This window comes from Stegostoma tigrinum, chromosome 2, assembly GCF_030684315.1.
Source record: "Stegostoma tigrinum isolate sSteTig4 chromosome 2, sSteTig4.hap1, whole genome shotgun sequence".
Lineage (NCBI taxonomy): Eukaryota > Metazoa > Chordata > Chondrichthyes > Orectolobiformes > Stegostomatidae > Stegostoma > Stegostoma tigrinum.
Genome location: NC_081355.1, coordinates 78709443 through 78734349, shown reverse-complemented (window position 1 = coordinate 78734349; position 24907 = coordinate 78709443). Strand labels below are relative to the sequence as shown.

General features: G+C 40.2%; 1 protein-coding gene and 1 long non-coding RNA gene across 3 annotated transcripts in view; one reads left to right on the top strand and one right to left on the bottom strand.

The window, feature by feature from the left end:
- LOC125464234 (uncharacterized) overlaps positions 1 to 16780 on the top strand; it is a 124052-nt gene extending 107272 nt beyond the window's left edge. For both annotated transcript variants that reach the window (XR_007249990.2, XR_009447254.1), the window contains exons 3-4: positions 8627 to 8764; positions 15642 to 16780. This is a non-coding gene — a long non-coding RNA (uncharacterized LOC125464234). The remainder of the gene's footprint in view (positions 1 to 8626; positions 8765 to 15641) is intronic.
- The window catches only part of LOC125464190 (thrombospondin type-1 domain-containing protein 7A-like), a 561444-nt gene that overhangs the window by 483429 nt on the left and 53108 nt on the right, over positions 1 to 24907 (bottom strand). The gene's annotated exons all lie outside the window — the stretch shown is intronic.

Here is a 24907-nt window from a genome sequence, read left to right as displayed (position 1 = left end):
GTTCTGATGCCCAAGGAGCCAAGAAATTCCAACCCAATGTTTTTTAGAACATGAGTATTAAACCAAGGCACTGTCTAGTCACTCAGAAGAATACAAAATAATCCTATAAACATGATTTGAAGAAGAGTGCAGAAAACTTTCACTAAATTGATTTGTTATGTTTTATTGCAAACTTTTAAGGCATAACTGTTGTAACATTAAAAAGAAAAATTAAATTTCACCTGTGCACTGTTTTCTGGTGCAATTCAACTTTTCTTTTTGATATTGAGTTGGATGTGAATGGTATAATTGATCTTCTGCTATGTTTGCATTGCAACAGTGACTACATTCTAAAGGTGAAACACTACAGAACATTTTGAAATCAGGAATGTCATTATATAAATGTAACTTCTTTTGATTGATAACTTGGCTAAGAAGACCTGTCATTGCAATCATTTGATTTCCAGAAACACTGTAATGGCATTAGCTTACTGACATTCCCTTCAGACTCCACCTTATCTTGCTCTTCCACTCACTTCCAATTCATCATTGAGACTGCTTGAAAGTTCATTCCACACACGAACCACTCACTGTCTGTGTAAAAAAATTGCCCCTCATGTCTTTTTTAATTGCTCTCCTCTCACCTTAAAAATGTGCCTCCTAGTATTGAAATCACTCATCCTAGGGAAAGGACAATTTGCCTTCCCTAGCTCCATCTGACACAACCTCCAATTCTGAAATCATGTCCACTCTCACACAAATCTCCTAACAACTATTATTAAGATTTCCTCTCAGGACGCTGTTTCTGTTTGCAGGATACAAATTTTGAAAATCAACATTTTCAACATCAAATCTCTTTTCTTCGTCTCACTTTTGCAATATTTTTTAATCTACTTTTTCAATTTATTATTTATTCTCCCTTCATTTCATTGTAATAGGCAGTCCCTTTAGTCACTATACACTTTGCTCTGGATTTCTCTTCAGTAAATTTTTCACTTTACTGCCAGTGCCCCTACCGTCAAAAGGGAAATGGAATATCTCCACTAACTTCTGGCTCAGTAACGCTGTTCAACATGTAATGGCTTGTTACGTGGAAATTGTTATATAAATAAAGTGCTTATATGAAGTGTTTATTGATAACATGGGAGGTATGCAAGAAACATTCTTTTCATACAATGAAGGTGCAGATAATATCATATTGTTATGATTGTTATGAAAATCTACTATCAATATTTAATCTTCATTATTTGACTTAGTAGTTGAGGCACTTGTGGACCAAAATTGATTTGTAAAAAGGACACTGCTGATCTATGCTCACTTATCAAGTCCATACAACTGAAATGGAATATACAAAGGAGTGGTTGGAATCATTTTTAAGCGTACAGCTCTGAAAGTCTGAGTTGTCAAGAAATCTGTATTTTTGTTTTACTCACAATTACATGATTCTCTTTTATCTTCAAGATGTGATGTTAACCACTGTGTTCAATTCAAAAAAGATAATGGAGTGAGACTTTTAAAAAAATACTAATGAACCATTCTTCAGTAACTTGCTTTAAGCAATAACAGAGATCAAGCAACTTTGACTGTTAACAGCAAGGATACTAGAAATCTCTCTGTCTCCTTCTCTCCCCATTCTCTCTCTCCCATCCCCCTTCTCTCTCCCTCCATCTCCCTCTCTCTCTCCTTCAAATTCGGGAACTAGCTGATGAAAAGCAACCTGGAAGCACAACAGCAATTCACTGAACATTCCAGGATAATGCAGCTCCACAATTACAGAGTTTACAAGGCTTCAGCTAAACTGTTGAACTCGGATCTTTTCACTCTTGTAACACAAAGATACTGAAAACATTTAAATGTGACTGCCTTTACCTTCCTATCTGTATGAGATATCCTCCAGTGGTAAAGTGACCAGAGGCCTAAACCTGGAGACAGAAAGAACTTCTGCCCTGCCCCCTGTGAAATCCAAATTTGTGGAAGAAAGCCAGCCCCACATCAGAGAGGAATAGGGTCCCAAAGGCCGAGCCCAAACATGTGGATCATTGCAAGTGATATCCTTTTGCAGACGGAGAGTAAATGATGTAGGATTTTGGGAAAGTCTCACATGGTTGTTTAATGAGAATATTTTGGTAATAAGATTGAGTTGAACCACAAGCCGAATTTTGTGTCCATTTGTCACTGATGACAGCACTTGGATAAAATGTTTTTAAAGCATAATCTGGTCGAAGTGTCCAATGCACAGACAACATCTCCACCCTATTTTCTTTATAAGCTCATTCGCTTGTGTGCTTGTTGTCATTCTTTTTTGAGTAAAGGACCTAGATGCTGTTTAGCTCAAGAAAACCTTGGAACCAGTTGTCCCTCTCTTTTAGTCTGATTAACTAAGTTTAATTGATGTGTAATGATTGTGTGCTAAAAGAAGTTTTTAAAAAGTTAAAATTATTGTGGCTTACAGACAGACGGCTTAAAAAGATGAGAACCCTGACCCTACTCGTTTGGTTATACTATATATACTTAAAAGCTGCTTGTTATGTAATGTTCTTAAGTAAGATATAACAGTAGTAAATTTTCATTAAGTGATTTAGATAGTGGGAGAGGTCCCCGTGTTCTTGTGCCAGGCATTATTATATTGTGCTAAAGCTATTAAAATTATTTTGATGCTTTGTTCTGTGGCACATTAATTTGATCTCCATTTCTAGGGCAGATGCATCAATTAATTTGTGCTGACTTCAGATAGCAGCAAAGTTCAAGGTGCGTGCGGAAGAATGATTGTCATACGGCTTGAGGGTGAATAGTACAATCTAGAGGGAAATAGAATTTTATTTCGCTTTGTCCTGAGAGATTCACACAAACAGAAGAGGCTGAGTAGACAATTCAACATACACTGCCATTTCTGACACTGTAATTTACATATCATTAAGAATTCACTGCAGACATAAAACATAATTTACTTAATGTAATGTATGATAATTAATTCTAATGATATTGAAATGAGTCCCACTTTCTTGGCCATTTTGAACTCACAACTGTAGTTGGTGAAGATAAAAAGACTGACATTCCCAGTGCTTATTCCATTACATCAATGAAGTAGTCACAGTGACTCATCTTTAAACCCATTGCTGCAAAATCTTCATAAGGAGGAAAAGGTCACAATTAATCAATTCCTGTATTTCAAAAAGAAGAGGCAAGCTAACATTGTATTCTTTTACGTTTGATACTACAGAGGATCAGAATAACAAACATGCCTCAGTTACAATGGAAATATTTCTTATGAGTTAAGCCACATATTATGTACACTTTAAAGACAATTTTAACAAACATCTGTTTTTGTGTATTGAAAGTATTACTGAAATACCATCAAATTAACACTCCATTGGAGCATGAAAATAATTCCAAAGTAGATCAGAAAAATAGTTAAATCACTCAATAAACAGGTAATCCTTCAATTTTCAGTTTTAAGCTAACAGTATAAAACAACAGCCACAAAAATCTGCTTGTATGAATTAAGAATGCACCTAAATGTTACTTAAAGCAGAAATCAATTAAGAAGCAAAAGCAGTTTAACAAAATTTTGTTTTTTTGCAGTTAGCATTAAGGACAGTTGCACATCTTTTGAAGTCATTTAAATGTATTCTATGAAGAAAATAAATGTCTGCAAGAAATGATTGACAACCACTTCAAAGATGGAATGCCTTTTTTAGTTGGCTTGCATTGTCTGATTTTAATATTATAAAGTATGTTATGTAGTAAGCAATAAATCCATCAAGGATGCTGAAGCTGTTTGAGCATTTTAGACAATTTGAAAATTGTATATGACATATCCATAATGAATTTGAAAACATTAAGATTTTACAGTAATATTAACTGATCAAAGTACCAATAGATAAATTAAATTCTCAATCCTCCAGAACCATCAAAAGCAATCACTTATATAAATATAAATATATAATAGGGATTCCAGTCTACTCCAGCGTAGAGAAGCAGTGTTCAGAGGTCAGAATTTATACATTACAAATAAGGTTTATTGAAGCAAAATCAATGCAGCAGCTGAATTGTGTTCAAATATATGTTCATTATAAGTATAGTCTACAAAGTCGTAGGTGCAAACTTAGCTGAATTGTAATCCGTATTCTGCATCTGGAACATTTGAAATCAGACTTTATGAACTTAACATGCTAAAACTACAATGAACAATAAAGGGGCTTGCGGCTCAGTGGCCGTGTCCCTGCTTCTGGACCTGAACATTCATGCTCAAGTCACACCTAACCTGGAAGTGTGTCATAACATCTCCAAATCAGTTGATGATTTTGCTTTAATTGTAATGCCTTTGACATGAAAAAAAGTGTCTCAAGATGCTTCACCGGATCATCAGAGAAACATTTGACACCATGTCACCAAAGGACATGACCACAAACATGTTAAAAGAAGCAAGCTGAAGCAGCACAATTCATAGAATCCGAATAGCATAGAAGCAGGCCATTTGGCCCATCAAGTCCACACTGACCCTCTGAAGAGTGTCTCTCCTGCCCTGTAAACCTGCACTCCCCATGGCCAACCCACTTATCCCTGGACATTATGGGCAATTTGCCATAGCCAGTTCACCTAACCTGCATATCTTTGGCCTGTGTGAGGAAACCCACGCACACATGGGGAGAATATGCAAACTCCACACAGTTGCCCGAGGCTGTGAGCAAACTTGAGTCCCTGGCACGGTGAGGCAGCTGTGCTAATCACCGAGGCACTGTGCTGCCCAGTGTAGAGAGAAATTCCAAAGCCTTGAGCATAGGCAGCTGTTGGCATAGTTTTGAATAGTTGAACAATTAAATTTGAGAATGGCTGAATTGAAAGAGAATAAAGATATTGTAGAGCTAAAGATGAATAGTAAGAAGAATGGTGGCAGGCAATGACTTTGAGCAATGAAAATGTCAAAACTGAGGTGGTGTTACATTATGAGCCAATGTTAGTCAAAGACCACAGTGGTAATATGTGAATGGGGTTTTGTGCATTGCCCTATTGTCGTAGTATAACTTCAATGCATATCCCTATAATTGGTGTGTATCATCAGATAGGATACAATGTCATCTGTCCACGACACTTTTGGAATGTACCAGTTGGCCAAGTAAGATGTACGAGAAACACATCTCCAGACCTTATGTATCATACTGTAATCATAAAATAAAGTAACTTACAATGTGGTTTAACAATACTAGCTGAGAGACCGGAGGCCTGAACAGTCCCTATCCAGCACCACTCTCCTCCAGATGGCTGAACTTGTTCTCTCACTGAACAATTTCTCCTTTAACTCGTCTCACTTCTGCCAAGTCAAAGGAGAGGCTGTGGGCACCCTCTAAATGGGGTATGTGGAATGATCCTGGTTACTGTCTTACACTGGCCACATCCCAAAACTCTTTTCTCAATGTCTGCTTCAGTGCCATTTCATGCTCCCACCAGGACCTTGAAAACTTCATTCATTTTGCCTCCAATTTTCACCTCTCTATAACTTTCACATTGTCCATTTCTGACACTTTGTTTCGTTGACCTTTCTTTCTCTATTTCGGGAAATAAACTGTCTACTGCCAGCCACTACAAATCCGCAGACTCCTGTAGCTAGCTTCACTACAGCTCATCACATCCCATGTCCTGCAAGAACTCCATCCCATTCTCTCAGTTCCTTTGCCCATGTCGCATTTGTTCAGATGATGCCACCTTCCAAAACAGTGCTGCTGATATGGCTTGCTTTTTCCATGGCTGGTTTCCCACCCTCTGTGGTTTACAAGGCCCTCAACTGCATCCAATCTATTACATGTGCTTCCACCCTTGCGCCTTCCCATCACTCACAATCGTGTGATCGGGTTCCCTTGTCCTCACTTTTCATCCCACATTAGCCTCCATGTTCAAAGGATCATTCTCTGCCATTTCAGACAACTCCAGCAGAATGCCACCACCAAACACATCTTCCTCTCACTCCCCCTGTGACACCCTACTCCAATCCCACAACAAGCAACACCAATCCCCTCTCCATGGCACCTTTCCATTTAACTGCAGAAGATGCAACACCTGCCCCTTCACCTCCTTCCTTGCTCACCGTCCAAGGGCTTTAACAGTCTTTCCAGGTAAAGCAGCATTTCACCTGAACTTCCCCTATTCCTGTGTACTGTATTCACCATACCCAATGTGGCTTAGTCTACATTGGAGAAACCAAACACAGACTGGATTACTGCTTTACAGAATACCTCCGGTCTGTGCACAAGCATAACCCTGACCTTCCGAAAGCCAGTCACTTTAACACAACATACTGCTTGCATTCCCACATGTCTGTCCTCAGCATGCTGCAGTGTTCCAGTGAATCACAGTGCAAGCTGGATGAACAATATCTCATCTTCTGACTAGATGCTTTATAGCCTACTGGACTTAATATTGTATTCTACACTTTCAAATTGTGAACCAGTTCTCATTTCTTCTGTTTATTTTAGCTTGTTACATTCTGCTATCATATCATCTCTCTCCCATCCCCCCATCACAGAGTCTGTGCTTTCAAGTCTGGCAGTTATACACAATATGGTTCTGCCAATCACACATTCTGATTACTTAATCTGAGCTATCAAGTCTTTCCCCAGTAGCACCCTACACCCACTAACACCTGAGACACACACCCCCCCAAAGTATAGCATAAATGCTGCCCCCTCCACACTTCACTTCAGCTCTGATGAAGAATCGTCTAGACTTGAAACGTTCATTTGCTCTCTCTCCATTGATGCTGCCTGACCCATTGTGATCTTCAGAATTTGTTGTTTTCAGTCTAACTGAGATACTGGTGAGTCTGCGTTAAGGAGTGAAGGCAGCACAACAGATATGGGTAGAGGAGTTTTGGATAAGGTGAAGTTTATGTAGGGAAGCTAGCAGTTCAGGAAGATTGAAAGAATCAATTCTCAAACCAACAAAACCATGAAAGAAGGTTTTAGCAGCAGAGGAGCTGAGGCAGATGCAGAAGCAGAGCCTGGTACTATATGCGAGATGGAAATAAGTGGTCTCGGTAATGGAGCAGATATTTGGGAAGAAACTTGGTGCTGAATGCAATACCAAGGTGGAAAAGTACTCTTTCAGTCTTAGGAAGGTGTCAAGGAAAGGAATGGCTTTGTTGCTAGGCAATAGATTTATATCAAGGTACAACGTAGTTGCATTTGTGTGTTACCTTTGATGATGCTGGGAAGTCCCAAAATATTTTACAACAAATTATATACATTAAAATGTAGCCACTGTTGTAATCTTGGGAAACAGTTTAAGATCCAAAGTGAACATTGAGACGATGCCTAGATAATCTGAAGTCACATGACACCAGGTTGTAATCACATGACACCAGGTTATGGTCTAACAGGTTTATTTGCAATCTCAAGCTTTCAGAGTGCTGCTCCCTTGTCAGTTAAAATTCATGTGACTTCTGACCTTGTCCAACCATTCCAACAGCAGCAGCTCTACATCATAGATAATCTGAGTGATTGACAGATCATTGACAGATACTTGCCATCAAGTACGCTAGGAGAAATGATTTGTTCTTTTTTGAAAGTGACATTTGACCACTCACATTGAATTGAAAGGGCACATTGGACTTCAGTTTAGTTTCATTCAATAGTATATCCATAATTAACTTTGAGCGGTTGGTGGTTAGCTACCTTCTTAAACTATTGTCATTCATCTGGTGTAGATACTTCTATAGTGTTGTTAAGGAGGGATTTTTGGCATGCTGATCCAGTGATAGTTTCACGTGTTTTTATTTTGTCTGTGAGCTTGTTCTTCCATGTGGTAGAAATTATCACTTTGGAGTGGCCTGTCAAAGAAGCCCTGGTGAAGTGTTACAATGAATATTGTAGATGGTGGATGGTACCTTTCGAGTAGACTGTTTTGTTTTGGATTGTGCCAAGCTTCTTGAGTGTTGTTGGAGCTGAACCCATCAAGACAATTGAGGAGAATTCAATCACATTCTCAGCTTATATCTTTATGATGGTGGGCAATAATTGGGGAAGCAGGAGTTAAGTTACGAACTCAAGGAACTCCTGCAACTGTGCACTCAAGTCTCTGAAGTAGGACTAATCCATGACATTCTCACTCAGAGGCAAGAGTATTAAAGCTGAACAATCTGCATTGTAAACATGGTCAACACATCTTCAACTGCATCACTCCCACAAAGTGAAGGAGGGGATTGAAGTCTTCCCCAAAGTTACATTTGGTGGTATTTTCTCATACTCATTGTGCAAAGAAAGTAGAACATGCAAATAAGTAGAAAAATATTAGAAGTTATGTTTCGAGTTAGAGAATTTGGCATTCAAAGTTATTGGCTGGTTATATGTGAAATTATTGCATCATATAGCTGATGCAATCATACAACAGTAAAACCATGCATCTCTTAATGCTCTTCTGGCAAAATAAAATGTGGTTTCTTATTTTCTGTTACCACAGCCATTACTGCTGGAGCAAAATTGGTGCTAAACAATCAGAAAATCTTGCTGAATTCCATATCACACCAATGGGCCTTTAGAGATTGATCTGCTAGGAATCTTAACCCAGCCAGAAATTGTTTAGCTATAAGGAGGCAAGCCTTCATTTAAATACTATAATGTAATTAAAACCAAAACAACTATTTGCATTTATGTAGTCTCTTTAACAGGAAAACAAAACCCCATTTTGTAAATGGACAAGAAATGGGAACCAAGCCAATGTGAGAATAAAGGAGGGATGATGAAAACCCTGAGCAACAAGATTGATTTCAAGAAGGCTCTCGAAGGAGACAAAGGTGAACACAAGTTAATTTTTCAATTTGCTTAGCTCAGGATTATCCCGGAACATTCTGTCATCCCTTCCAATGGGAGACTGAAAAAGACTTCAGAGAGGGGAAGAAATACTTTATCTTTGTAATTTTTATATTTCTAATTTTGCAACCACATTTTTAATTCATTTTTGTTAACATATTTCTGAAACATACCTGTTGCTAAAATAATGTTTGCAACTTTGCCATGCATAAGCATAGATTTTCCAATGAGTAGCATTGCTAATAGGCATGTGAGAACAATCTCTGTATTCTTTACTGACACCTGCAAGAAACCCCAATTGCTATCTTTGAGTTGAACTTCAACTGTGTGATTTGCTTTTAGTCTTTTTAAACAGGAGCTCAATTTCTCTACATGTAAATATTGAGGGTTGATGCTGTAAAAGTCTTGGGAATTTCACTAGGTGTGATGTGGTAATGGTTATACTGAATCATGTTTTTTATTTCTGTTTTTGATGTGCCTTTGTTTGAGATAGCTGAAACATACCCAGATGGGAAATTGTGGCTTGGGCTTTCATTGACCAAGTGTGCGTTTGACCCCAAGGGTCTAAAAGGATTATGAAAACAGGCAGTCTGCTGACAACTATATCAAAAATAAGCACTTTAGCAGAATTCAAAATGTCCAGATGAAAGAAGAAGGGAATGACAGTGTCTTGAGTCTGAGGCATGATAGCTCAGTGGAAATACTATTACGTTTTCATAGCTTTAGTCAACCTTGCCATTGAAATATGTACAAGTTAACAGGTGTATGAAAATGTGAAGCAGTTGCAGGCAAAGATCCTGAGCTTCTGTTACAGTCTGGAATGGCAAATGATGCAAGATGGCTTTTGTAATTGAAATGATTCAGTTAAATCAGTCTCTAAAGAGTTTGCTGTTTAACAGGAGTATAAGAAATGGTGCTCTAAAAACATAATCTGTAAGTATTTGTCTAGGAGTTTTGGGACGAACCCTGAGAAAGGACAAGGCAGCGCAAATGGACCATATTTTTACATGTCCCATTGATTGATGTGGTAGTCCATGGGGTAAAGCTATTGGGAGTTGTCATGTGGACATTTTGCTTTATGCAGGGCATAATGGTAATACTATCATACTTCCATACTGTTGCTCCAACATTAGCATGTGGCAGGTTTTAACTACGTTGAATAAAATATAACTACTAATAAGCTGTCACTTTGAATCATTTTAGGATTTACGATTGGAAGGGTTAAAGGGTTAATTGACTCCGACAACCTAAATTCTAATAGTATCCCATTAAAATTCTCAATTTCCAGGTATAATTAACACAGAGTGCTTTATCCACATATTTAATAAGCTATAAGTGTGGTGAATACAAAAAGCAGTTATCAATGAGATTTTGTTTAGTGCATTTTTCTGTGTGGATTCTACCTATTTCTTAAGATCAACAACAACAGCTTACAGGATCACTATACAAATATAGCTAAAAGATCAGATAGAAGTTTTGCATAATAAAATCAAAATACTGTGGTTGATGAAACAAACACAGAACATGCTGTAGAACCTCAATGGGTTTGGCAGCATCTGTGGACAGAGTTTTGAATTCTAAACAAGAGCCACACTCAAAACCTCAACTATGTTCCTCTCTCCACAGATGCTGCCAGAACTGTTGAGTGTATCCGGCACTCTCTGTATTTTTTTAAAGTGTGCATTCCTGCCACATGAACTGGTGAATGGTGGCACACAATTAAACAACAAACAGAAGATGGATTATTCACAAATATCACCATCCTCATAATGGGCAATCCATCACATGAGTGCAAAAGACAAGGCTAAAGCATTTGCAACAGTCTTCAGCCAGAAGTCGGAAGTGGGTGACCCTTCCTGACCCCTCCTAAGATCGCCAGCATTACAGATGCCATTTTCAACCAATTACATTCAGTATACCGGACATAAAGAAACAGCTGAAGCAGTTGAATATAGCAAAAATTATCGTCCTGGACAGCATTTCCAGCAATCGTACTGAAAACTTGTCTTCCAAAACTAGTCACTCCCTTAACCAAGTTTGTTGCAGTACAAATACAACACTGGCATCTTCCTGAAATTATGGACAATTAATTGGGCATATCCTGTGCCACAAAAGCAGACAAACTCGCCAGGCCAATTACTGGCCTATTGGACTACTGCTGATTATCTGCAAATTGATGGTATCAACTGTACTTTAAAATGGCACTTACAAAGTAATAACCTGTTCTCTGATTCTCAGTTTGGGTTCTGCCATCACCACTCAGCTGCAGACCTTGTTACAACCTTGGTTCAGGCATGGGCAAAAAAGTTGAACTCAAGTGTGAGTTGACAACGACTACCCTTGACATCAAGGCAGCATTTGACAAAGTATGGCGTCAGGGAGCCCAAGGAACATTGAATGTGTCAGGTATCAGAGGGAAAATTCTCTGCAGATTGGACTTACAGACTCACGAAGTTTGACACCATCAACAAAGAAGGCCGATTGATTGGTATCTCAATCACAACCTTCACCAGTCACTCACTTAGCAACTGATGCACAATGGCAGCAGTGCGTACCATTTACAAGATGCTCTACATTAACTCACCAAGGCTCCATCAACAGCACCTTCTATACCCATGACTTCTACCTCCTGGCAGGATAAGCAGCAATTGCACGTGAACTCCACCACCTGCAACTTATCTCACATTGTCCTGATCTGGAGTTACATCAGTATTCCTTCACTGTTCTTGAGTTGTCTTCCTAACAGTGCTATGCGTGGACCTATATGGCAGCAGTTGAAGAAAGCAGCTCAGTACCATACTCTCCAAAATAATTAGGGATGAACAATAAGAGATAATGGGAACTGCAGATGCTGGAGAATCCGAGGTAACAAAGTGTGGAGCTGGATGAACACAGCAGGCCAAGCAGCATCTTAGAAGCACAAAAGCTGACGTTTTGGGCCTAGGGGCCTAGACAGAATGTGAAAGTAATTGGAAATTCAGCAGGTTGAGCAGCATCAATGGAAACAGAAACAAAGTTAATGTTTCAAATCTGGTATGAATATTCTTCAGAACCATCTTATTTCAAAAGAAGATTCATACTGGGCTTGAAATTCTAACTTCTATTTCTCTCTCCACGGATTTTACCAGACCTGATAGTTTCTCCAGCATTTTCTATTTGCTTCAGATCAGCACCGCAGTATTTTGCTTTCATTTAAGGAGATACCAAAACAGATTTGGTAAATGTTTGTCAAAAAGCAAGGTTTTAAAAAAATGTTTTAAGAGGAAAGAGTGTTTGTGAGATGGAGAATTTCTGGATCAGAATTCCAGATTTTCAGGCCTAGTTAGCTGAAGGCCTGGCAATCAGGGATGGCAATAAGGAACTTGGATAATACAGGAGTTCGAATTTGGATGATGTAATATTCTTACCGTTCTCAAGAATTGGAATAGGTTAAAGAGTAGGAAGAAAACACTTTGGTTGTCTGGAAATACAGAGCTTGAAAGATATTTGACAGTTCAATGTGAAATGATTATGCTTGGGTTTTAATTGACAATAATACAGTCATTGCTTCAATGCAATTAAGTAAAATTGAAGTAGCTTTAGCCCCAGAGGACTGGTCTCACATTAGGGAGAGATGACTGATGGCGGGGGTCATCATGCCTCAGACAATGGGAGAAGTTGAGAAGGAGAAATCTTTACGATAACCTCAGCTAACATCGGAATTGAACCCACGCTGTTGGCATCATGCTGCATTACAAACCAGCTACCCAAACTAACCAACACCCATGCCTTAAGTAGTACAAAATTAATAAACAGATTTGATGAGACATTACTTTGAAACAGCGATGGATAAAAACCTCAGTGGGAAATAATGGAAAGTGCTGCATGGATTGGTCTTTGATCTGTGTGCGATCAAATGAACCAAAATGAAAATGACTGTAAATGACTTTATGCATGAATCTCTCTGAAGATGTGCGTATGATAAGAGAGTCAGTTGTAACCTGTGGGTTGAAAAAATATGCAATTAGAGTGTGGGCTAGCATGAAAAGCAATGAGGAAATTAGCATATCTAATGGCTGATAGGCATCACATTGGTGAAAACAAAACAAACAAATTATCTCATAAATTTGGATTTTCATGATGTGGTAGGAGATTGATTGTTCCTGGGTGTATTGGCAGAAAACCCCAGAAACAGTGTTCAGGTTGCTTAGACTAGGCAGAAGCTGTGCCTTGGTATTTTGGCATTTCAAAGATTTTTTTTAAAGCGATAAAACAAAACAGCCTTCCAGCCTTTGCGCCCTCTTACTCCTTGCCAAACATTCCCACAGCCCATCTATGTCATCCTATGCCATCTGATGGTCTTCACCCATCCTTGGGCTTTTTTGTATCCTCCATATCAATCCACCTCCCATTGCACCCCACACCTATTCACTTGCTCTCATCCCAATTGCTGCTCATACAGTCCAAATTAAATTATAGCTCCTTTATCCAATCCCATTCATACCTCATTATACACTAAGTGTCAACATACGTTTTCCACACTATCACTATTATCTTTTATCACCACTATGCCAATAGTGCCAACTCTTTGCACTTCCATCCACCATGCAGATTCTTATAACATCTGCCATGGACAGATCTGACGATTCATGTTGGATGAGATAAAAACAAAGTTCGCAGAAGTCTGTCAAAAAAAAATCACTATTGAAGAAATATACACTCTCATTGACAAAATACAATCACTGTATTTAACTTTCTTTAGCCTCCTTATTAGAACCAAGTATTGACATTCAAAGAGTGCATAGCCACTTGAGTTTGTGAATGAATTTGTGAACTGGGAGACAACTGTATGATAATAGAATGATAATGGATATTGTGAAATTAACCATGCAGTTCCAATCATGTAATGTAATCCTCAGGTTCATGTCAAAAAATAGAATGAAATAGAAAGCAATCATTTATTTTAATTATTGCAGACAGGACTTTTTTCTAAATATTTAAGAAGGAAGTAGTTTTACATGTCTTTGAGGTCCCTCTAATAGTTATGCTGATGATTCCAATTATCTTGGCATTTCCAATGCATGTACTCATATTCATATTTACTTTCAATGATCCCAAATAAAGTTTTCTTCTCCCTAACATCACTTGGGCTCATAGCCAAAAAACAACTTACCTCTCCAAAACAGTACTCTAATATCCAAGCAACTCTGCAAAGTTTAGATCTGTTCCTATTACTTCTAGTATGTATACATCATTTTCCATCTCCCAGTAAAGAGAAATCAGACATGACTGAAGGGAGCTATTGTTTTATGTGGGCAAGAACCTTCATGAACAACAGATGTGTAACGTGGAACCCTCCACCACCATCCATTCCTCCCCAGTGCCCTGAAAAAATGGTCAGATTTGTATTTGGGAGTCAGATTTCTGAGGTCAAATCTCCAGAGCCATTTTCACAATGACAGAGCCTTTGTGTTTCACACACCTGGGCTTCTGCTTGGTAAACAACCTCATATCAGAACATTTTTTAAAAACCAGCAGATCCAGACTATTCAGCCTCTCAAATCTGTAACTTCATTATTCAATAAAGATTCAACTGAAATCTAGAAGGGGTCTTGTTGTACAGTGGGAGTGACCTTCCCTCGATGCTGGAAGGACAGGGTTCAAATCCTATCTGCTCTAGACGTGTGTCATAATTCCCTGGACAATTGATTCAAAAGGCCAATTGTTGATCTTCAATCTCAAATAGACAGTCTCTCCTCACCCTCACATAGCTCGATTTCCTTTGTGTCCAAAAATCTAACTATCTTTTTTCTTTAATAGATTACATGATTGAGCATACCATTGCTATCTGGGGTATAGAATTTCAAAAGGTTCCCAATCCTTTGAGTGAAAGAAGATCTCTTCAAATCTATTCTAAATGGCTGAACCTTCATCTTGAGATTACAGCAGAAATTAGTATGTCCTGCTCAATTGGGCTATGAAACAGGGAAGTGAGGGGCATTAAAATTGTGATGAAATGTGCTGGTGCTGAAACTGACATTTCCCAGGTGAGGGTTCAGATTTGTATGTGTACATTAGTCACCTTGGAATTTCCTTCAGTATGATTTAAATTGTTTGAAGAAAAGGGAGAGGATGATACTTTCATAGTGATTCAGGAGGGCTCTAATGAGGGCAGAAAGAAGGTCAGTTTGAGAAGCTGAAGGGAATGTGCCTGTAAGTTGTCTTTAAGAAGTGAATTGGTTTCCAATTGTGATTGTTGCCTCTCAGTATCGCAGGCACCTGTATACTCCCACAGGATCATAGATCCACAGGAGGTGGCTTGAGAATGGTAGAAAAACAAGCTCAACTTCCTGCAAAGGCACCATGTGATAAAAGAGATAGCAATAGGTATGGGACTTATCCACCCAGTCCTCCAGGAGCCCTGTGTGGACAAGGAGCAACAAAAAGTAGAAGAGAAAGGACCAGTTCACAGAAGTATCACTGCAGCACCAGTAATAGTAGCAAGGGGCCAGCCCTGGGCAGAGTAATTCTTTCTACAAAGGGGTATCAAAAGCAGCACCAAGAAGGTCCCAATCAGGAGGCAAACTTTTCTGAACTTGCCTGAAGCTACCTCAAGATGCCTCCTTATATTTCTTTTACATTGACCATATTTCCTGACACTGGGCCCTTTGCTAAAACCACTATGTAGGAATCAAATTCAGCCCTCTGATCCCAAGTTCTTGTCTTTTATGCCAGAGCCTATAGCCTCTCATAATCTATTCTAACATCACTAGAAAAATTGCATATGCTTCAACACATTGCCACTCATGCTCTTAAGAAGTCTAGTCTATTCAGTTTCTTCTCACAAGCCTAACTTCTCATTTTCATAATTTATCTTTGCAGCTCCTTTTAAAGAAGCATTCCAGAATTCTGCCCATTACTTGAAGTGGACTCTCAACAAGGCCTTGATCAATTGCAGCAAGACACCTTACTCTTACACTCCAACCCACTCGCTAATAGAGTATTTGCATCTTAATTTTGTGTTTTATGTGCAAATTCCTCTGACGATCAATATATATTTTCTTTAAATCTGTTTCCATCCGAATGAGCAACCACTTCATGCGACTGTCCCACCTTTGCTTTGTAATCACACACATTTTTCTTTTTCAGACAGCAGTCTAATGTCTTTTTGAATGTTCTAATTGAACCTGATTCTTCATGTCAAAATATGTAATTAAATCTTTTCCGATATTGTACTCTATCTATCGCCTTCTTACCTTTACTTAACCTATGTTCCTTTGCAGACTCTTTTGTATTCATATCACAGCTCACTAGCCCATTGAACTTTATACCATCAGCAGACTTAGATGAAGGATCTGAGTATAATGGATCCAAGTCATTATTATTGATTGTTGGATAGTTTTAATCTGTAGTCATAGCTTAATTAAGAAGAGCCATTTCTGTTCCCAATGATGGCCTGTACATAGCTGGCCTTGTCTACCATCACAAAACAGGCATAATACACAGTTGTTGATTACGGAGTCCAACAAAGTCCATTGTGAAATTGCTCAATGCTTTTCAAAGCAATCTCATGTAATGAAGCTTGCACTACACGAAAAAATTAATATGGGTTCATGTGAAATGAACACTTCATAACTTATTCACTTGAAACCTTATTTCCCTTAATGCTGGTTGACTTTACCCTCATTTTTATAGCTATCTCTTTTGTTTTACAAAATCCAAAATTTAGAAGGCTGGCATAAATGTGGTTGCATTCTCTTAAACTTTTTCTCCAACCACCCCTTCAGATACTTTTGTCAAGATTATAGTGCCAGGCACAACAGAGGCTTCAGTTTGGGCGAACGATATTTATTAATGGATCATCTCAGAAAATCCAATAAGGTTAGCCTGACGGTGAGAACTAAATTCCAAAATATATTGAGCTGTTTTAGGCCTTCTCCCATAAAATTCACCCGAGTGTTATTTTGCCCAAATACCTTGCTACTGATTTTACAGAAATGTTGGTTTCAGAAAAACATTGATCAGGAAAACTGAAGGTAAAAGATTAGATAAACTCTTGATTTTAACAATGTAATTGTATCGTTGTTTATATAAAAGATGATATATTGAAATGATCAATGAATACAAATTAGCAGCAATGAATTTTGTTGTGTCACGAACTTTATTCATTACCTAAGGCGAAAATCTGTGGTTTGGAAAGAAAATGTCTAAAAGGCAGCTGACCTGCAAAGCAATTGTGAATACACTTCCAAGCAAATCACCACCTGACATATTTTGAGAAGATGCATCACAAGACTTTTGCTTATCATAACAAACAAAGATATTGGAAACTGCATGCCAAGCAACCTTTATGAACAGAGCGTGGTGAGTCATTATTTCAGGTTGGTCAACCAGATATGTTTGCTTTACTTTCTTAGCTGGATGAACACAGCAGGCCAGGCAGGAGCGGGAAAGCTGACATTTTGGGTCTGGACCCTTCATCAGAAAAAATCCTGCTCCTCTGATGCTGCCTGGCTTGCTGTGTTCATCTAGCTCTACACCTCGTTATCTCAGATTCTCCAGCATCAGCAGTTCCTACTATCCCCAGCCTGAGCTGTTAAATGTTTTCAGCATTTTCTACTTCATTTTAGATTTCCAAAGTTGCAACATCTTTTACTCTTTCTCTTCATTCTTTTAGAAATTATTGCTGGCAAAAAGGTGCCAATCTTAGCTTTCTTTTTCGAGGGAGAATGATGTATGAGAGGGTTTAAGGTGAGTTTGATTATCATGTTGTGGTAACATTGTTCACATGCTACTACATCTTATCTAAATTTGTTGTCACCTTCTGCTCCCATTGCAGAAAAGAGGGAGATTAATTTAAATATAAAAACTACAGCCTGATATGCCACTGGTGTGACAATGTGACTTTTAAATCTGGAATGCCTGCCCAATGGTAAGTGACAGCAGCCAAATACACTAGGCTTCAGTAAACTTGTCAGAGAAAACCCAAAGTAAGTAAAAGTTTTGCCTTGCTGTGAGAATGGCCATTTGATGATGAGAGTCTTGATACCTTCCCTGTGTTGTTTTGTGTTCCTGCTCAGTCCTCCTCTAACCCAACTTTCTCCAACTCACCACCTGTACTATTAACTCACAGGCACCCAGAAACAACTAGAGAATGTTACTGAAGGACTAACATCAATTGATTCATAAGAGCTTGGGAATTTATATGAGTGTGCAGTGAATGAGAAAGTGATGTAGACTGAGAAGGAGGTTGCCAGGGATTTCAGAATTTGCTACCCTGATCTCATTGGTACCTACTTGAAAATAAAGATTTTTGACAAGCATAACACTCCAGGGTCAACATGCAATAAAATGTCAGTGGAATCTACCCAGACCCCGAACACTGTGCACATTGGTGAAAATATTGGGAAAATCATGAAGTGGCCAGTGAAGAGCATCTAGACATTGAGAACAAAAAGTCCCATTTTTGAACTGTGTTGAATTGCAAGACAAGATTCTCATCAAGCTGTGGCGAGATGCTTGCTTGAGATTGACAATTCATTATTACCTAATCTCGCCTTGCAAATCTCCCAACTGATAGAAAGAAGACAGCAACAATTCCCAACTTGAAACTCAGAGCAGTTACCTGGTGACTTCAACTCACCACGTGTTCCTCTGGACCTTCATTTCGACACCGAGTATCAACATCTGAGGGCATACTCTATCAGCAGCGACATTGCACACCACTGTCCGTGGGCGTTAGCTTTCAGGCTATTGCACACAGTGACAGGCTCCAATTTCATGGATTAGACCAGGGTTGATTGTTTGCTCTCTTAGCACTCATTTACTTTGATGCTCTCAGATTCCCGGCCCTGCCTTACCCTTTGCTATTTCACTTTCCAATCAGAACTAAAATGTTGTGTTGACGCAGGCAGCCTCTGATATTTGTCATCAGCCAAAGGTTGGACATATTGCTGGAGAATGCACTATGTTAGGTCAATCATACTCACATTGCATGTGTCAGCAGTGTACACAGAAAATACCTGCATGTGCTTCAACCAAATGGGCATGTCACAGAGTCTAAATGGGGGTGGAGGGGAATTAGTCCCCATTCAAGTCAAGGTGTCTTCATTCAGCCAGGAACTCCTAGTATAGTAAATCAAGGCCATTGTCTGATCTCAGTCCAGGGGCTTGGACACGGTCAATCAATGTTTCACTACAGTCTGGGGAGTGGGCCACAGCCAGTCCTAGTGCAAACAGGGGGTTTGTGGAATGTGATCTGGAGAGCTGCACCGGGATCAGTCAAGGATCTTGTCAGTCTTCATTCAGAGCTGTCTGTCCAAATGGGCAAGAATGAGCCACAGTCGGTCCAAGTTAATTAGCTGAATGAAAGTCAAAGAGGGTTTATTAGAAGATTCTGCTGTGTTAGAGGAACTGGGGAACTCACTGGCAGGAGTTGGAGGTTGCAACTTGGAATACTGACAGGATAAGAATTAGGAATGGGCAAATTCAACTTGAATGGGGATGATAGTGCATGGGAGGACATGTTGTACTGTATTGCAGGAGAAGAATATCAGCAGTCACCACTCCAACTAAACCACAGCGCTGTGACTTGGAGTGGATAATTATAAGAACCGCAGACATACTTCATAGGAGATGTGTGTCAAAATATGTGGAAGACCAGAACAAATGTGCCTGAATGATGAAGAACAAAGAACTAAGAAAATTACAGTATAGGCCCTTTGGCCGTCCAAGCCTGCACTGACATGCTGTCCATGACAACTAATACCCAATACGCTTCCGGGGACTGTATCGCTCTATTCCCATCATGTATTTGTCAAGACACCTTTTAAAAGTCATTACCATATCTGCTTCCACTACCTCCCCCAGCAGTGAGTTCCCAGCACCTACCACCCTCTGTGTAAAACACTTGCCTCATACATCACCTTTAAACCTTATCCCTCACACCTTAAACCTATGCCCCCTGGTAACTGACTCTTTCACCTTTAGAAAAAGCTTCTGACTGTCCATTCTGTCCGTCCCTTTCATAATCTTGTAGACTTCTATCAGGTCACCCCTCAACCTCCATCATCCCAGTGAGAACAACCCATGTTTCTCCAACCTCTCCTCATAGTTAATGCCCTCCATACCAGGAAATATCCTGGCAAATCTTTTCTGTACCCTCTCCAAATCGGCCACATCCTTCTGGTAGTGTGCCGACCAGAATTGAACACAATATTCCAAATGCAGCCTAACTAAGGTTCTATAAAGCTACCAATTTTTAAACTCAGTGCCCCAGACAATCCTACTATCTCTCATGCCACATACCTTGTTGACTACTTTCCCCATCTGCGTTGCCACTTTCAATGACCTGTGTACCTGTATACCCAGATCCCTCTGCCTATTGGTACTCTTAAAGGTTCTGCCATTTACTGTATATTTCCCATCTGGATTAGACCTTCCAAAATGCATTATCTCACATTTTTCCGGACATGGATGTTCGGAGGGGGCCCTTCATTGCCAAGCTGAGCTTGAGTCATGTGCTAAACATGACCCGCATTGCCATCCATATGCACTCGGCTGTGAAATACTTGAATTGAAAATGGCTATGACCACACCCACAATGGGTGAAATCATTGTCTTCTCTCTGTCTTAGCACGTGGGATCAATTTGTGAGTGACAGAAGGCCTTTCAGGCCAGTTGCATTACTGACATATTTTCATGATACAGCATGAAGTCATTTGCAATCACAGTTTTGTACATGTGAAATGCAAGCAGTATATAATTGTGTAGTGCACAAATGCTAATCATCAGCAAGTTGAAGGTAGTTATCTCTGTGAAGTAGGAATAGCCACAGATATCTGGGAATCTTGTAGAAAACACGGTGGCCAAATGCCTACCTCTGGACTAACAGTCTCAATTTAAATCCTACCTCCCCAGAGAATTGTCATGCCTGAACTGGTTAATTTAAAATATTTTAAAAGTGGTGTTTCCAGGTACAAAGTATAATATATGATCTCAAGATTCACAAGGGCACAGAATTGATTGCATCTCACTTTGAAGTGTTAGTGTTCTCTAACATGCTCTTATATACAATGATGCTTTTCTTATGTGGGGCAAGAAAGAGGTCTCAATATTCACACAACATTTAAAATTGCCTACTGTTCCTTGTGTGACATGACTTAGGACTTTATCCTGATGAATACAGCTTATGTCCAATTTCCATGAGGAAACATTCCAATGGCCCTCCGTGTCAGAGTGGTCTGTGTCCTATTGTATTGAGGATTAAGGTAAAGTTTATTTGTGAGTGATGCGAAAGCTGACTACTTACATCAATAAAGGACTCGTGTATCGTATGCACCTCACAAAGGTTCATTGTTGGCATGATTGATGAATCCAGCCACAAAAAGGGCTGTTGTCATTGTTAATAAAGTGTGAAGCTGGATGAACACAGCAGGCCAAGCAGCATCTCAGGAGCACAAAAGCCGACGTTTCGGGCCTAGACCCTTCATCAGAGAGGGGGATGGGGTGAGGGTTCTGGAATAAATAGGGAGAGAGGAGGAGGCGGACCGAAGATGGAGAGAAAAGAAGATAGGTGGAGAGGAGAGTATAGATGGGGAGCTAGGGAGGGGATAGGTCAGTCAAGGGAAGACGGACAGGTCAAGGAGGTGGAATGAGGTTAGTCGGGAGGAAATGGAGGTGCGGCTTGGGGTGGGAGGAAGGGATGGGTGAGAGGAAGAACAGGTTAGGGAGGCAGAGACAGGCTGGGCTGGTTTTGGGATGCAGTGGGGTAGGGGATGAGCTGGGCTGGTTGTGTGATGCAGTGGGGGGAGGGGACGAACTGGGCTGCTTTTGGGATGCGGTGGGGGAAGGAGAGATTTTTAAGCTGGTGAAGTCCACATTGATACCATTGGGCTGCAGGGTTCCCAAGCGGAATATGAGTTGCTGTTCCTGCAACCTTCAGGTGGCATCATTGTGGCACTGCAGGAGGCCCATGATGGACATGTCATCTAAAGTAACTCATATTCCGCTTGGGAACCCTGCAGCCCAATGGTATCAGTGTAACAACAGCTGCATGAGCAGTGGAATCCAAGAAGCTGTGACATCGTTTCTGGAGGGTGAAATGTCAAGGAGGGATTAGTTCATTGGACTGGGGGGAGAAACAGTAAGGAGAAGCAGCAACATGGGGAATGGTGTTAGATGAGGGGCTGGGAAAAAAACAAAGGTAATGCACTGCACAAAGGCGTACATCAAGAATGAACTAGCTTCCTGAATCAAACAGAGTTTCAGCCTTGTCAAAGGATGGACCTGTCAACACAGGTGGTAACACAGCCAAGTATCCTGGTGGAGAGGCACCTCAGCCATTACTGTTTATGTTGGCACATCCTGGCATTAGATGTCAAAGTGACTGAGGCACTGAATTTTTTTGCTGCTCGGTTCTTTCAAGGAGCAACATGTGCCCTCATTTGTAACTCACAGACAACTGCACATTGCAACAAATGCCCTGTTTGAGAAGTCATCAGGTCATGCAAGTTCAAGAACAATACAGCCATACAGGTCCAGGAATCCGTGGAACTTTCCTGCATTGTTCAACTCCCTGAGATACAAGCGTTGTCAACTATCCCCCTCTGGCCTTCAAAGAACCAAACAGGAGACAAGAACTGATATGAACATGAAGGGATTCCATTTCCTCGCTGTTTAACAAGTATATAACTACAATAAGCATTTTCTTTCCAAGCCTGCATACAACATCTTGGTAGCCACATAACATCTTCATCCTCATGCACTCATAGATCCTATAGTTGCATGTACTATCTATTAAAATTTATGGATGGCTGTTGGGATACATGGAGCATGCACTGAAGGTATGGATTTTTGAAGATACAGCTCCAAACTCATCATGCTTTCAGTACAACACTCCCTCAAGAACATTTCAAATTATAGAAGGCTACTGCATGCTTCACGAGATGGCCTCCAAAGAGGTGTTGACTTCAGTGAAGGAACGTGATACTTTCAAGGAGGAGGAAGATGACCCAGTCTGACAGAAATATATGGAGGTCTGTTTGAGAGCTCAAGGCAGAAATCAGATGCTTGGACTGCTCTGAGTAAGGCATATTTTCATTGTGTTCTTCTCTGCCAGGAAGACAGTCAATCATTACCTTAAATTTGTGCAAATTAATCATGAATCATGATCCTGAATGAAATCCATGAATGTCATTACAATCCCTTTAGAGACCAGTAATTTTTTTTTAAAGGAGATGATATATGAAACCCCAAAGTATTTACAAAGAGAAGATTTATGACCATCTGGAAGAGCATGGCTTGATCAAATACAGTCAACACGGCTTTGTGAGGGGTAGGTCATGCCTTACAAACCTTATCGAGTTTTTTGAGGATGTGACTAGAAAAGTTGATGAGGGTCGAGCTGTGGATGTGGTGTATATGGACTTCAGTAAGGCATTTGATAAGGTTCTCCATGGTAGGCTCATTCAGAAGGTCAGGAGGAATGGGATACAGGGGAACTTAGTTGCTTGGATACAGAATTGGCTGGCCAACAGAAGACAGCGAGTGGTAGTAGAAGGAAAATATTCTGCCTGGAAGTCAGTGGTGAGTGGGGTTCCACAGGGCTCTGTCCTTGGGCCTCTACTGTTTGTAATTTTTATTAATGACTTGGATGAGGGGATTGAAGGATGGGTCAGCAAGTTTGCAGACGACACAAAGGTCGGAGGTGTCGTTGACAGTGTAGAGGGCTGTTGTAGGCTGCAGCGGGACATTGACAGGATGCAGAGATGGGCTGAGAGGTGGCAGATGGAGTTCAACCTGGATAAATGCGAGGTGATGCATTTTGGAAGGTCGAATTTGAAAGCTGAGTACAGGATTAAGGATAGGATTCTTGGCAGCGTGGAGGAACAGAGGGATCTTGGTGTGCAGATACATAGATCCCTTAAAATGGCCACCCAAGTGGACAGGGTTGTTAAGAAAGCATATGGTGTTTTGGCTTTCATTAACAGGGGGATTGAGTTTAAGAGTCGTGAGATCTTGTTGCAGCTCTATAAAACTTTGGTTAGACCGCACTTGGAATACTGCATCCAGTTCTGGGCGCCCTATTATAGGAAAGATGTGGATGCTTTGGAGAGGGTTCAGAGGAGGTTTACCAGGATGCTGCCTGGACTGAAGGGCTTATCTTATGAAGAGAGGTTGACTGAGCTCGGTCTCTTTTCATTGGAGAAAAGGAGGAGGAGAGGGGACCTAATTGAGGTATACAAGATAATGAGAGGCATAGATAGAGTTGATAGCCTGAGACTATTTCCCAGGGCAGAAATGGCTAGCACGAGGGGTCATAGTTTTAAGCTGGTTGGTGGAAAGTATAGAGGGGATGTCAGAGGCAGGTTCTTTACACAGAGAGTTGTGAGAGCATGGAATGCGTTGCCAGCAGCAGTTGTGGAAGCAAGGTCATTGGGGTCATTTAAGAGACTGCTGGACATGTATATGGTCACAGAAATTTGAGGGTGCATACATGAGGATCAATGGTCGGCACAACATTGTGGGCTGAAGGGCCTGTTCTGTGCTGTACTGTTCTATGTTCTATCTATTCCATGGTGTAAAACAAATTACTCGATAGGAGTAAACAAAGCGAACAATTTCCAATAATCTAACATCCAGAATTAACAAGAAGTAAAATGAATCAACAGGAAAACTAGACAGACAGGCACTAACTGCACATTAAACGGTAAACACAAAGAAAGGGCGCACAAATTTCCTCAGCAACCTGCCCAGCTGTCAGTTACAGCTGTAGTCACCAAAATCCTTTAATTTCTGTCTTCCACATGAGGAATTTCAGCTCCTCTCTTTTAAGGATCTAGCCTCTGATCTTCCCCAAAAGCAACTTCAGGTCAACCTGGAATCTCTTTTATTTCTGCGAGCAATGTATTGATAGGCCACTGGACACTATCTAATATATCCCCAATGACTGCATATTTTCCATTGGTTCAATCTCTTTTCCTGAGACTAGATGCTATGGAGTTTATAGGATTGCACATGATCATCCACTCACAAACCTGATCCTGTGCTGAGCAAATGGCACCTGCTCATGTGATCAACTTCCAATTTCAATGAACAAAGTGTAGTACAGGAACAAAAGCAATAGGTTCCCCTTGTCCTATCATCCC